Source organism: Patagioenas fasciata, chromosome 23 (assembly GCF_037038585.1).
Source record: "Patagioenas fasciata isolate bPatFas1 chromosome 23, bPatFas1.hap1, whole genome shotgun sequence".
NCBI classification, from domain to species: domain Eukaryota; kingdom Metazoa; phylum Chordata; class Aves; order Columbiformes; family Columbidae; genus Patagioenas; species Patagioenas fasciata.
This window is the reverse complement of record NC_092542.1, coordinates 934,009-948,019: the sequence shown is the minus strand read 5'-3', so window position 1 is coordinate 948,019 and position 14,011 is coordinate 934,009. Positions and strand designations below refer to the sequence as shown.

The following is a 14,011-nucleotide window of genomic DNA, read 5'->3' as shown; positions in this document are numbered from 1 at the left end:
TAGTTTGGGAAAAGATATTTAGGCCCACGTCTGGTGTGGACTGTTCTATTCTCACCGTGTCGAGAAAAATAAGCTTTTATTGTAGGAAGCCAGGCGACCAATATGAAACGTCCTCTGACCATCCCCTGACCTTGCAGGGACCCATCGCTGAACTTTTTACCTTCTCCAGCCCCATAACTCATGTGGGGTTCGCTCTGCCCTGTGGGATCCCTTTGTCCCCCAGCCGTGGTGACAAGGTGGCAGGTTCTCGCTGTCACAGCGCGGGGATGGAGTCGATTCTCCATGCTCGCACTGCTCAGCTATTGCCTTCTCAGTCTTTAATTACAACGTCACAAATAAATTCTGCATCCCTTCCTGCAGAATGCGCGTTACCCTAAAGAGAGGAGGCTTTGTATGAAACAAGGGTGGAAGGAAACGTTAACCCCTCAGCTTTATACAGTCAATACGTGGGTTCGTATTTAAACTTCAGTACTTCTATTTCGAAGGAGAGTGTTGCAGAAACTACCAGTCTTTGAAAAATAGCATGTACGGAAATATTGTCCTGTCCAGCAGGTATAGCACTGGACAATTATGACATTGGACAAGAGGGGAAGGACCAGCCTGCCACTGCTGTCTTTAAATGCGTTGTGGAGAAGCAGTAGTGGAGTTTATGAGGTGATAAATTTATTGAAGGATGGGCAGTAGGGTTTTACAGCGGGGTAAGAAAGGTCAGAGCAGTAAGGTAAAGAGTTCAAGTCTAAACTTTATGGCTTGTGAAAAGACCACTGCTAGACAGCAGAAAATGGAAAAGAAAGAATGAGAAATCACTCTGTACGATTTCCGTAGCATCTTAGGATTGTTTGTAAGGAGCAGCGCAGCATTTTGCTCCGGTGGTACAAAACCCTCCGGGGAGAAGATCTCCCTTCCCAGCCTCTCCGAATCACTCGGTTGTCATCTCCCTGGAGACACAAGAGTGGAGATTTGACTTCGATTTATTCCTGTTCCTTCAGAGATAAGTCGGTGGTGGGAAGGTGACTGGAGACAGATGTGGCTGCGGTGGGAGGCTGGAGCCGGACAGAGACGTCGCTCGGCTCCGTGGGACAGGGACAGGGACAGGACGGTCAGACAGAGCTCCCGAGAGGAGAGGAAACCTGCAAAGAGAGCGGGAACATGGAGCTGGGAGGGGAGGCGTGATGGAAGCACCAGGTGCGGGAAGATGCACAGGCACAATCTCTGCTCAAAAACAGAGCCCGGGGTTATTTCTGCTGTTAACATGCCAGGAAAATAATGCTCTATCATGGAAATGTTCATAAACTGCAAGGTAACGCAAAGTCTGCAGACGCAGCGTAGCAGGCACTATTGTGGATCATATAATAAAGCAGGCCTCTGCTTTTTTGCTTGGAGCAAAGCAAGAAGTATTTTCCCACTATGTCCCCTATTTTCGGTTTGCATTACTGCTATTTCTGCTGGGACCACCAGCACCAGGAGGCTGAGTTGCTTGTTAGTGGTTGTCTTGCAAGAACTAAGATCTCTAGCAATATTATGAAAGGACCTACATCCAGGATCATTTTTCCATGTCTGGAAATGTGCTGTGCTGGAGACTAGAATGCGGTGTACGCCTACCAGCTTTTCCTTTGATCTACTTTGCTGGCTGATATTTAGTTTAACTTGCACACGTTGACATCAGCTCCCCATCCTGGTGGTTTGATTTTAAGTAATTGCTTGTGAAAGTAACGCTTAAATAGGAGATTCATCTTTTAAGTAATTACTTTCAAGTAATGCTAAAATAGGAGATTGAGCTGTACCTGCGGGGACAGGGTCCTGTATTCCCAAACACCTCTCCAAGGCGTCTTGCTGCAGGCTGTTGGTTTTGCTGAGAGCAGCTCGCGTGCTCTATTGCTCTGATTTTTTAAGCTTCTCCGCCGCATTTAATATATTTGGCGGGGGGGGTGGGGGGGGAAGCTTGTTATTGTTATTTTCATTGTCATTTTGATTTCACTGTGAGAGGGCAGAAGACGTGGGGAGCAGCGCTGGGTGTTTGGTGCTGGGCGCTCTGCGGATGGCGCTGGGGCCGCTCTGCTCGCAGCCAGGATGTGTCTGCCCACGGGGACGAGGGACCTGGGGACGTCTCTGCTGTGCAGCCCCTCTATTTAGTTTCTGTTTACTTAGAGGGAATGGCCTGAGGGGCTACTGGAGAGAAAACATCTGTGGGAGATAATCTATAGAGTTATCTATCTATCACTCTTGTCGACCCCGTCTCCCCTGAGAGCAGGCTGAGAGACTGCTAATAAAAAGGCATCGCTGAAGAGGCTTTAGGGACAAATAAAGGGACATGTTAAGGGCCAGCTGAAAAAGGATAGAAGACATTATTAAAGCTCAATAGCCGTCTTATCAAAATCCAATAGGATAGGCATTTGGCAAAAGGCTTTAAATTTATGCTTTGACTTTCTGGAGAGCCTGAATTTATCCATTAACAAGAATGTGCTGCACGGGGAGCGGGAGATGCTATCGGCTTCAAAAGAGTTGGATTCAATCTGGTATTGTACAAAAACAACAAGAAAAACTGAAGACAAACCCAGCTTTTTCCCCTCTTTGGCTGACTTCATACTCACATTGCAAAATACTAGAAGCGGGTAATATAATGCTGATGACACTATAAACTGAGAGTAGTGTGTTCAGCGCAGTGATTTATCCTCCACTCCCAAATCACACAGACCTTTTCAAAAATAAAGTTGCTGTTAGAAAGTGGGTGAGATTAGAAATCTCGACCTCTTCAATAGCATCAAGTAGTGAAGAAGGAAGCGGGTAGATGGAAAGCCCTTATTCCTGAGACAAAAGTAAAAACCAGCCCATGTTTTGTTACTGCGGATAGGAAGCGGGTTGGGGCCATAAATCTCTCCGGGTTTATTATTATATAGAAAATGCTACAGGTCACAGGAACCATCTGATACTTCAGAAACACATTGTTCACACAAGATGATTGATTGATAATTATGATAATTTGCAAAATGATTATTTGGGTATTATAAGCACAGTTTGTCCCCCTGGGTCGCTGTGAAGACATTTTCTATATCACGGGCCGTCAGAAATGGCCCCTGGCAGCCGGGACCGGGGAAAGGTCTGGCCGGGCCGTCCCGCGGGACCCGCGGGGCTGATGAGTGATGACCCGGCGGAGGCAGGAACCAGAGCGCAATGAGCGCGCGGGAGGGTGGGCAGAGAGGAGCAGGGGACTGTGAACTGGCTTTTGTGGAGCAATTACTGGCCGGGCCACGCGCCCCGCGGCCGCAGCACGGGCTGGCGCAGCACCCACAGCACGGGCTGGCGCAGCACCCACAGCACGGGCTCTCAGAGCACCCGCAGCACGGGCTGGCGCAGCACCCGCAGCACGGGCTGTCAGAGCACCCGCAGCACGGGCTGGCGCAGCACCCGCAGCACGGGCTCTCAGAGCACCCGCAGCACGGGCTGGCGCAGCACCCACAGCACGGGCTGACAGAGCACCCGCAGCACGGGCTGGCGCAGCACCCGCAGCACGGGCTGTCAGAGCACCCGCAGCACGGGCTGGCGCAGCACCCGCAGCACGGGCTGGCGCAGCACCCGCAGCACGGGCTGTCAGAGCACCCGCAGCACGGGCTGGCGCAGCACCCGCAGCACGGGCTGTCAGAGCACCCGCAGCACGGGCTGGCGCAGCACCCGCAGCACGGGCTGGCGCAGCACCCGCAGCACGGGCTGTCAGAGCACCCGCAGCACAGGCTGTCAGAGCACCCGCAGCACGGGCTGGCGCAGCACCCGCAGCACGGGCTGTCTGGCACAGCACCCGCAGCACGGGCTGGCGCAGCACCCGCAGCACGGGCTGGCGCAGCACCCGCAGCACGGGCTGTCAGAGCACCCGCAGCACGGGCTGTCAGAGCACCCGCAGCACGGGCTGGCGCAGCACCCGCAGCACGGGCTGTCTGGCACAGCACCCGCAGCACGGGCTGGCGCAGCACCCGCAGCACGGGCTGTCTGGCACAGCACCCGCAGCACGGGCTGGCGCAGCACCCGCAGCACCCACAGCACAGCTCTGAGCGGCCCCGGGCCCTGGGTCCGCAGCTCTTGGCACAAAACACGCTGGCATTTCTGCACTCTGTATATATGAAGAGTATATTTCTCATCTATGTCCAATAAAAGGTGTTCTAAAACTGTTAGTAAATATTTAAAAACCCAAATTTCAGTGGATATTCATATTTCATTTGTGTATGTTGAAGAATCAGCCCCAAGTTTTAGTGGTTTTAAAAGTCTTCGTACGTACTGGGAATTTACACTATTAACCAGACTGATTTATTTTAAATACATCACCTGCTTTTGTGTGCCTAAATGTAGCTTCCAGAGGAGAGCACGTTCTTATAAAACGTACCAGGCTATTGGGAGCTTGGAGACAGCGCAGCACAGCGACCGACGCTGGAGGTTAATGGGGCTTCACCAGCCCCGGAGATGGGCAACACCACCCGGTTATCAGAGCCAGGTCCAGCATCGGCACTGCCTGACGGTTACTGTTGCAGAAAAAGGCTTTAATGTGCTTGTTTTATAGGTTGTATCTCTAGGAAATAAAGGTATGTTTAGCTGCCACAAACAGAGGCAGCTCCGAGTTGATTTTTATAATCTTTTCTTGAATGGACTTGCGTCATTCCAATAAGCCCTGGACAAAGGAGTGGACAGTTGTCTGAGAGTCTTTTTTATAACAATTCTCTCTTTCCATTGTTGGAGAGCTGCTAATAAAAGAACCAGGAGTCCATTAATTCAGTGAATGAACATATAGTAAAGTCAGTTCCCTCTTGAGAACAATAATGTTGCGGTCAGCTTAGGTTGCCATGGAAACTAAGTACTTCTAAGAAGTTTGCATCCTTGATTTTGCTGAAATGAAGCATGTAAAGTGAAAAAAAGGTGTAAAGCTGGCACAGAAAAGTCAGCAAAGAAAGTGACGGTTAAATTATTTTGCAGGAATAACATTGTACGTTTAATTTGTGTGATACATACGCTTGGGCTCGGCTGTGTAGTGCGTGTGTCTAAGTGACCGCAGGAGGGTCGCCGCGGTTTGGAACCCGTGAATCAGGGCAGGTTGCGAGGGGCTGTGTTGAGTTTGCTCTGTCCGGGTCTCCAGGACGTGGAGATGTGGCCACGTGTGTCGCTGGAGATGTGAGCGGCGTGTGTGTCCCACACAGCGTGTCCCACACAGCCCCCTGTCCCAGGAGCTCCAGCAGCACCTACAGGTGACTGGGGCGGTTAATGACAGTTTACCATTAGCACTGATGTATAATCTGCTGTCTTATTTTCTTGAATAAGTGAATTACTGTAGCTGAGGGGAACGTGTCTGAAATGTATTGTTGAGCTATTTATACAAGTTGTTCTGAACAACACGCATCTCTGCTCAGCAGTGTCTCCTAAGGTCAGTGTCTGTTTAACTGCAGGCACAGCTGGTTACGAGAGGTCACCTTGTCTTCACCTGATGCGCCTCAAACACGGACACACGGGCTTGTGGTGGCCCTGAGTTCCTCAAGAAACTGCCTGAGCTTTCTTCAAGTTGGATTGGATCGGTGATCTGTTGGGTTAGACGGGTGATCTGTTGGGTTAGATGGGTGATCTGTTGGGTTAGACGGGCGATCTGTTGGGTTAGATGGGTGATCTGTTGGCTTGAATGCGTGATCTGTTGGCTTGGATGGATGATCTGTTGGCTTGAATGCGTGATCTGTTGGCTTGAATGCGTGATCTGTTGGCTTGGATGGGTGATCTGTTGGCTTGGATGGGTGATCTGCCGCGTCTCTGAAGTGTGAGCAGCAGAGTCAAGTCCGGTTGCTGCCCCGTTTAACCCCTGTGCCCGACCAGTGCTGTGCTTGAGCGGTAGAGAAGCCCAGACCCCTCCACTAGTAATTTATAACCAATGTCGTATTTCAGCATCAGCGCGACCTCGTCTCCTTAGGGCAGCGATGGCAATCCATTAGCGAGCCGGTGGAACAGTTCGTTGTGTTCCTGTTGCTGTAAGTGATCCAGACCAAACCCTGTCCCATTGATGGGACAGTGTGGTGGGTGCTCAGCATCACCGGTACCGCGGGTACCGGGACCTGCCGCCGGCCTCAGGCTTCTGCAGAACAACTCGGCAACGGAGACTGGTTGGGACATCAGTTTTGCTAAAGATGTGCACAAATTTGAAAGTCATAAACTTTTAAATAGCTAAATAGTGTGGAACCCACGTATCCTGGGGAGCGAGCTCTCTGTGCTTGTGATAACGGTCACAAGCGCGCCTGAGCAGTTTCAACACTGCTCTCATAATCCTGCTTACCTCTAAGTGGACAGATAATTAATGATTCCCTGTTGAAAAAACACATGTAATATCATACGTGAAATTAGAAATCCTCTACATACACGTTTATTCGTTTGAACCAAGACATGTTTTTAATTGTTTGCATAGCTCTGAGCACACGCTCCTTTTGCTGCAGGCCGAAGGGCTGGCATTTACGCAGCGCCTGGAAGGCGATTACTGGGGAAATCGTACTGCGGATGATTAGGAGGCATTACAGCCTCTCCTCAGTTTAGAAATGCCAGAATGCCCCAGAGATGGCCATGAATCTGCTGCCAGCCGGCCCCTGTCAGAGCTGAAGGCAGCGCTGTCTGGAGCCCAAAATCAACCTCAGGAAGGTCATGTGAAAGAAAATCCTCCGTCGTCAGGAAGCCCTTGGCCTCGTGGCCTTTCTGACATTTTCTGACAAACCTTAAATCACTGGAGTAGACAAAACATCACAAATTTGGGAATGATGGCCTCTGGGATTTCAGAGCCGTGTGCTAACGGGGGGGACGCGGGGGCGACGCTGCCCCCGCCATTTCCACAGCCTGGCGATACCCACCGGCGGGACAGGCGGAACGCGGCGTCGGGGTTTATTGTATACGTTACGTACGTTACAGGAGCCAGATGGTTCTGTTAATGTAATCTGGGAGCTCGAGGTGTGCGCAGTGTTGGGTTAATCGCGTTGTGCGGCTCTTAAAGAGAATATAGATCAGGCGGGAGGCCCGTTAGAGCGCGCTGGGAAGAAACCTGGATGGTAATTGGGGAGGAAAGGGGAAAGGAAAGGGAAGGGAAAAGGAAGAGGGAAAGGGAAGGGAAAGGAAAGGGGAAAGGAAAAGAAAGGGGAAAGGAAAGGAAAGGGGAAAGGAAAGGGGAAAGGAAAGGAAAGGGGAAAGGAAAGGAAAGGGGAAAGGAAAGGGGAAAGGGAAGGAAAGGGAAGGAAAGGGAAGGAAAGGGAAGGAAAGGGAAGGAAAGGGAAGGAAAGGGAAGGAAAGGGAAGGAAAGGGAAGGAAAGGGAAGGAAAGGGAAGGAAAGGGAAGGAAAGGGAAGGAAAGGGAAGGAAAGGGAAGGAAAGGGAAGGAAAGGGAAGGAAAGGGAAGGAAAGGGAAGGAAAGGAAAGGAAAGGAAAGGAAAGGAAAGGAAAGGAAAGGAAAGGAAAGGAAAGGAAAGGAAAGGAAAGGAAAGGGTGCGTTAGAATAAGGGCCTTGATGGCTTCCCGAGATCTTCTCCAGCCTTGTGGGTTTTTGGGGGTTTCTATGTTTGTTTTGTTAATTGGTGTGAAGGGGCCGAGCCTGGCCCGTTGGGACAGATGTGAGAGCGGCACCGAACGCCGTTCTTCCTAGGTTAGATGATTATTTTGCCTTTCTTTAAGGTGCCTGGGAAGTTTCGTGCTCTTTGTTTTCAGTCCTTATCGGCCAAGCATTCTTCTCCGTTCTCAAGTGGGTTTGGCTGGGAGGGCTGGCAGGTGAGGGGCTGATCGAGCCCTGCAGAGTCACCTCCCCAGCTCCCACGTCGTGGAGTTTCCTGGTGTGGAAGGAGTAGATTCGCAGTCTAAAATGTGTGTGTGCGCACACCTGAATAACAGAAAACCAGAGGAAAAAAAAGGGAGAAGAAAATAAAATGTATCTTGTAAAGCCCTGTATTTGTAACTGTAAGCCATGGTTCTGAACTAGTATAATAAAGGAAAACAGGGGTGATAGAATATGGAATAACAGATGAAATAAAGGACAGGAAATTAATGCTGAAGTACATTATGCTTTTATAAAGAAGATTTAAGGTGTCGGAATATTTTTCTGTTTCAACATGGGAGTTATTTGTCCTTGTGGCTGACATTGCTGAGTTTCTATGTATCGTAGCAATGGGTGGAAACATCCTTTAACTGCCAGACAGCACTTACCGATAAGCCGGCCAATTAATAATGGTGGTTTGAAAAGCCCAAGAATAGGTGAGAAAGCAAAGTCCTTCGCTAAGTCATATTTGCACAGCATTAAGAGTCCCCTTTTACCTGATCTAGTAAACATGGTATTAGGAACTCTGTGCTATTGAAAAGCTGCGAGACTATAATGATATGTGTAACTGATAATTGCCACTCCTAACTATTCAGCACCCACTTATCATGCCTTTTGTACATATCCATACCTTTGAAACGGACAGCTTATGGCATATGTATTTCTCTTTCCTCAATACTGATGGGGGGATTTCTTTTCTCCGATATGACCTATTTTATCAAAGAGGTGAATGCAGCAGGAGGATCAGCGTTTCCTCCCAAGCCGGTGGCCCTGGAGCCGTAGACTTTGCGCTGGGTCTGGGTGTGCAAACACGAAGCAGCGTGTTTGCTCAGCTGATGCCAGCGTCTCCTCCTCCCGCCCCGAGCACCCGCGGACAGAACCACCACGGTTTCTGATGGAAACGGAAAGTGATCTAAATCTATAAGCAAATGCACAAGCGGTTCCCTGAGGTAATTGTAACTAATTCCACACAGCCACTGCTTGTTACTTTTGGTCTTTGACACGAATCTGCTGAGTCTTGAGCAGCAGAAATATGGAATACATAGGATAGTCACAGGCAGAATGAGTCTGAGCCATGAGGGAGGCTTGAGCAGAGCAGAAGTTGTCAACTGGCAGCAGAACGTGCTCCATCATCTGTATCTTTGTATGTTCCTGTACTCTTAAAAAGGCACAGAAATGGAATTAATTAGAAGTAGATGAAGCTGTTTGATTAAAGGGCTTATTTGTTGCCTAGACGTATGTATAGGTATAGAAATGCAATTAGTTGGAGAGTGCCATTAGCAGCGTCAGAGAGCAGAAGTAATAGAGCTTAACCCTCCCCAGAGCCGCTGCGGAGCTGGGACGGTTTGATCTGCAGGACGTGTTTGGTTCAGCAGAACCTTCCTGCCTCTTAACCCTTTGTGCGCTGATTTGCAGCCAGAGCCGCCCTGTGCTGGGGCGCACGCGGTGCCAGCGCCTCCTGAGCGCGCGGGCCGGGAAACAGCGCGGGACGCAAACGCCTTCCTTAAAACACGCCGAGGACAGCAGTTCTCATCTTCCCAAAAGCGCAGCTCCGATGGTCGCACAGGGAAAGCACCCGTTTAAGGGTCTGTTGGTGTGTGTTGCCCTGCGGGTGTTGGGTGTGAGCGGTTCTGACACTGGGACGTGCCGGATCGGGTGCTGGGCGGTGCTGGCGTGTGGCGGTGCTGTGCGTTGTTCACAGCGATGGTGCCAGCCCCGGGGCTGCTCAGAGCAGACTCCGAGCGCTGCTGCGCTGTTCTAACGGGTGTCCCGAAGGTTCGTGCTGTTCCTGCTCTCCCCAGAGCCGCAGGGCACGGAGAGGGAGCGTGGGCTGGGCTGGTGCTGTGTGCCGCTCGTCCTGGGGTCCTGCCGGGGTTCAGCGATTCCGCCCCGTGCTGCTGCTCCCTGATGAACACACGACCGGCTCTACGTGCCGCGATGTGTCCGGCGCACGGGTCAGCGCCGCCGCTCGCTAATGCCCCGTGACGGCCTGGTCATGAAATACCTGAACACAGGGAGAGATACCGATGTATGTGGTACCCATCCTGTGAGAAAGCGTTCACCAGCATCAGCCACGGCTGGAGCAAACCCACCCTTGATCATCATCGCCGGATATTATATATCTGTTCTTTCCCTTGAGAAAGTGCCTTGCTTTAGATGAAAAGAAATGCACTTCATATTTCAGCTGATAATGAGAAGTTAATAAAATTGGGATTTTGTGCAATGCGGGACCTCTGACATCTTAATCTTTATTAAAGAGACTTAAACTACCAGGAACTGCTGGTGCTGACTGGCACAGCCAGACCCGAGGAACACCAGGAGAGACTGGTCAAATGAACTGTTAAACAGCTCCTCTAATCCATCAGGAAGAAACAATAAGTGCTGGAAACATCTATTTACCATGCATCAATCACGCTTACCTAAGCAATTCTAAGTAATTATACTTGTGTTATATAGTTCCTGAGATGACTGGTCTGAACGGGACATTTGCTTTATTAAAACAAAAAAATTTACTGTAGTTGACATATCAAATGTTGTTTCGTATTCTGACAGAGTAGTAATTTTTCTGGACATAACCTCTACTAATTGTTGTGTTAAAATCCTATCTGGAATTCAAATAGCTCCTTTTCCCTTTTAAAGGCTTGACAAAAGGAGAGGTTTAAAAGTTTAAAGTGGTGGAGATTTTGTCTGTTGAGCCTTGCTAGGGCAGTAAAAAAAGCACTTGGACCAGCTTGCCATGGTGCGACCTATGGGAGGCAATAATGGGGAAACAATAATTGATCTCTGGTGCAGTAAAAGTATTGTCTTCTGTTTCTTTCCCTTCTTCTGCTCGCTTTCCCCGGAGGCGCCCATGGATGTGCTGCAGAACAGAACAAGCCGTGCCCAGCCGGCTCTTCTTGCTCTAGCACTGCGGGCTTCGAAGTTTTGCTTCTATTTTTCCCGACCGATATAACGTTCTAGACTAACAGATAAATCGATGCAGGGCAATTTGTATCTTCATTTTATATAGCTCCACAAATATAATATCTTTTGTCGTGTTGACCTTTGGTGTTTGAACATTGTGGAGTTGTAAAAACCATATATATTTATGTGTGTGTTTTACAAACCATCGTTGTGTGGGGCTTTGAAACGTCGTTTTCTAATCCACTCAGAGAAAGGGGAGGGATGGAGTCTTTGTCAGTATCCAAGCAATTAGGATAATTAAAAAAGAAAGCTTATTGGGTAAACATGCTCTTAGATTGTGACCTCTTAATTAATGGACTACAGGGAGAAATTACAGCGGTGGCAAGATAATTAACACATGCATTTAAAAAGAACTGTTAGACAAGGGTATTATAGGATAGTAAGACACAGATTTGAATCACCCAAGGACTTTGGAGGTGAACAAGCACGGTTGAGCAGACAAGATTTGCATGTGCGAGCGCCCCGGCACGCGAGGGGAGCACACTCGGTTAACTCGGGTAGCACACGTCCGCGGCTCTTCCCCTTGGACGTTCCCTTCAGGGAGGCGTTTTAGAAGCCCATGGTGACTTTTGTAGAGTTTCCACGTGTCTGAGGACGTACCGAAAGGTGATCCCAGCACATGGGGTTGTCTGTGGATCGAGCTGGGCTGCCCGGGCTCCGCCAGCCTGGCCCAGCGCTGCGCTTGGGCCGGGACGTGGTTATCTGGGCAGAACGTCTCTGGTATACACCGCGTACGTAACAAAGCAGTTTCCGCGCTCTCTAATCATAGTTCTCCCGAAATCCCATTTGTAAAAAGAACAAACTGCAGGAAAGTCTAAAACTGAAATGATTTGTGTTAGGAGATCAAGCCTCGTGTTCTAAACGTATGCACAAGCCAAAGGCAAATGATGATGTGCAGTGGAAGAACATGATTTGCAGGAGCCCTGGCAGGGCCAGGGGAACAAAGAGATGCTCTGCCAAGCCAGCGTTTCCATCCCCAGGCGAGCACTTAGCCCAGAGCCCACCCACCTCCTGGGAAGTCTCCCTATTGCTTCTTTTGTCTGCTCACAAATGTCCCTGTTAGTGCAGTGTTCATCCTACCTGGAACATTAAGGATGCATGTAGACAAAAAAGTAATAAAAAAAGGGCTTTATGAATGTTTGATTAGGGACCTGGGCCCCAAATTTTTAACTAATTGAGTACATTAAATAGTATGTCTCTGAAAGACTAATACAAGACACTTTTCAAAGCTTCTTTAATAAAAATTCTATTTGGGATTTGACCATAATGGCTATCCGTGCTTGCCAAAACATGACTTCTTAGCAGGTGACTTTCATCAAGTACATCTGAAATAGTACCTAAATGAATTAGCAATAAAATGGACTTAGGCCTAGCAGTAGGAGCCTCCATTAATCTTGGGTTAATCACTAAAGAGATGCCATTCACTTTTCTTAAGAAGTCACATTTTTCTCCCCTTGCTGGCGACCAGATTTCATAAAGTAACATATTTCTAATGAAAGGGCTCTGCTTGAATTAAAACCCTGAAGGTTTATGCAGATTTTAGTTTTGATTACTGCTGGCATGGGCTCTTAGCAGACTCCGGAAGGTAGGGCCGCAGTGAAAGAGTCCCAGCATGCAGTTCATAATATTCTTTGAAATAAAATAGTGCACTTGTACTTAGTGGCTTTAATCAGCTCTGACTTTTGATAGTCAAACAATAGCTAATTACAGTAACACCTGCCTTCTAAGTCATGTCATGTAGGTTATTGCCAACAAGAGACCTTGTATCTTAGCTGCATGATTATTATAGAGTCTAAAACCTATCTGTTAAAAAAGAGAGGGGGAGAAGAACGGAGTTTGGTAGCCATTATACGTATTTTGATTGTCTGATGCATTTCTGGCTTTTCTGCTGGCAGTTTGCTGTGTTCCAAAGGCACAGAGTTGCTGTTTGTGACCAGCTCAGAGAGCTGAGTTTCAAGGAAAAGGATTTGCAGCCCTCACTTTCCCGTGAAGTAAGGACAGATAACGCTGGATGTATGTATTGCTCCGTGTGTTTGAATGTGTCCGTTTTCAGCATCACACAAAATCTAAAATACGTTTTGAGTTGTTTGTATCACCGATCTCTGACCTGTAGCCACAGAGCAGAATTTGGTTTTGCTGTCATTGTGCACAGTGGTACGGTGAGGGGGGCAAAGGCCCCGCTTACTTCAACCTTCATCAAATTTGCAAAGGTTTCATAAAATAAAACACCCAGCTACGAACCTGATTTTGAAATAGCAGACAATGCTTCTGAAAATAAATCCACACCTTTTCCCCCCTAATATTTGCTTTCACTGTGAAGAACAGTCAGCTGAATGTCACTGTACGTGCCAGCTGCTGTGGAAGCCATAAATTCCTGTCTCATTGAAGACTCTTTTCTCATTAATTTTGCTAGCAAATAAGGCTTCGTTTTCGCAAGCTCAGTCAAGTGAGTAACATCAGATGTTTGCCAGAGGCTGCGCCGGCTCCAGGAGCCGCAGATGTGCCGGGTGGTCCCAGCCCCACAGCACCTCCCGTGGGGGGGGATGGACGGGCTCGGGGTGACCTGGCCATGCAGAGGAAACTGCTCCTGAAACGGGGACAAACCCGAGCTATAGCGAGATCCTGTTTCCCACGGGGTATTTCCATGCGCGTGCTTTACAAAACCCAACATCGCAGTTGGGTTATGCACAACGTAGGGAATTTCACCGCTTCCTCCGTGGTTTTGAAGGCAAAGAGGTGAAGTTCTGGGAAGAGTTATCGGTGCAGGTAGCTCTGCTCTGAGTGACAGTAGAGGATCTCAAAGCGGTTTGGATTTTGGCAAGTTGTGGTGTATCTCTGCTCTGGGATTTTCAGGTGAAATCTTGCTGTTGCTGTCAGCACGCAGCACCTCGTTTACACCTGCCTATGGACCCTGGTTATTTAAGCTGCGGTGAAACACCCAGGATCAAGGCCTTATCCCGTTAGGCAGCCTGTGTGCTCCTCTTCAGTGACAGTCCAGACTCTCACAGTGTAAAACCACGAGAAACCGTGAGGGAGATGGTCTGCAAGAAATGGGGCCCTTCGTCTGCGTTTGGCTGATGGAGAATCCGAAGTGCGAGGTGTGGAAAGGCTGTTTGAGGCTGAACCGCTCGGGCAACGGCCACACAGGGAGTAGAACTAGGGCTTTTTCCTGAGTTCCAGTGCTCTGCCCTGCCGAAAATGTAAGAAAAGGCAGATTGGAAGTTGTGTGGACACAACTCCGCTGCCC

General features: G+C 49.0%; 1 protein-coding gene across 9 annotated transcripts in view; it reads left to right on the top strand.

Moving 5' to 3' along the window:
* Positions 1-14,011, top strand: part of PRDM16 (PR/SET domain 16) — a 306,350-nt gene that overhangs the window by 204,813 nt on the left and 87,526 nt on the right. The gene's annotated exons all lie outside the window — the stretch shown is intronic.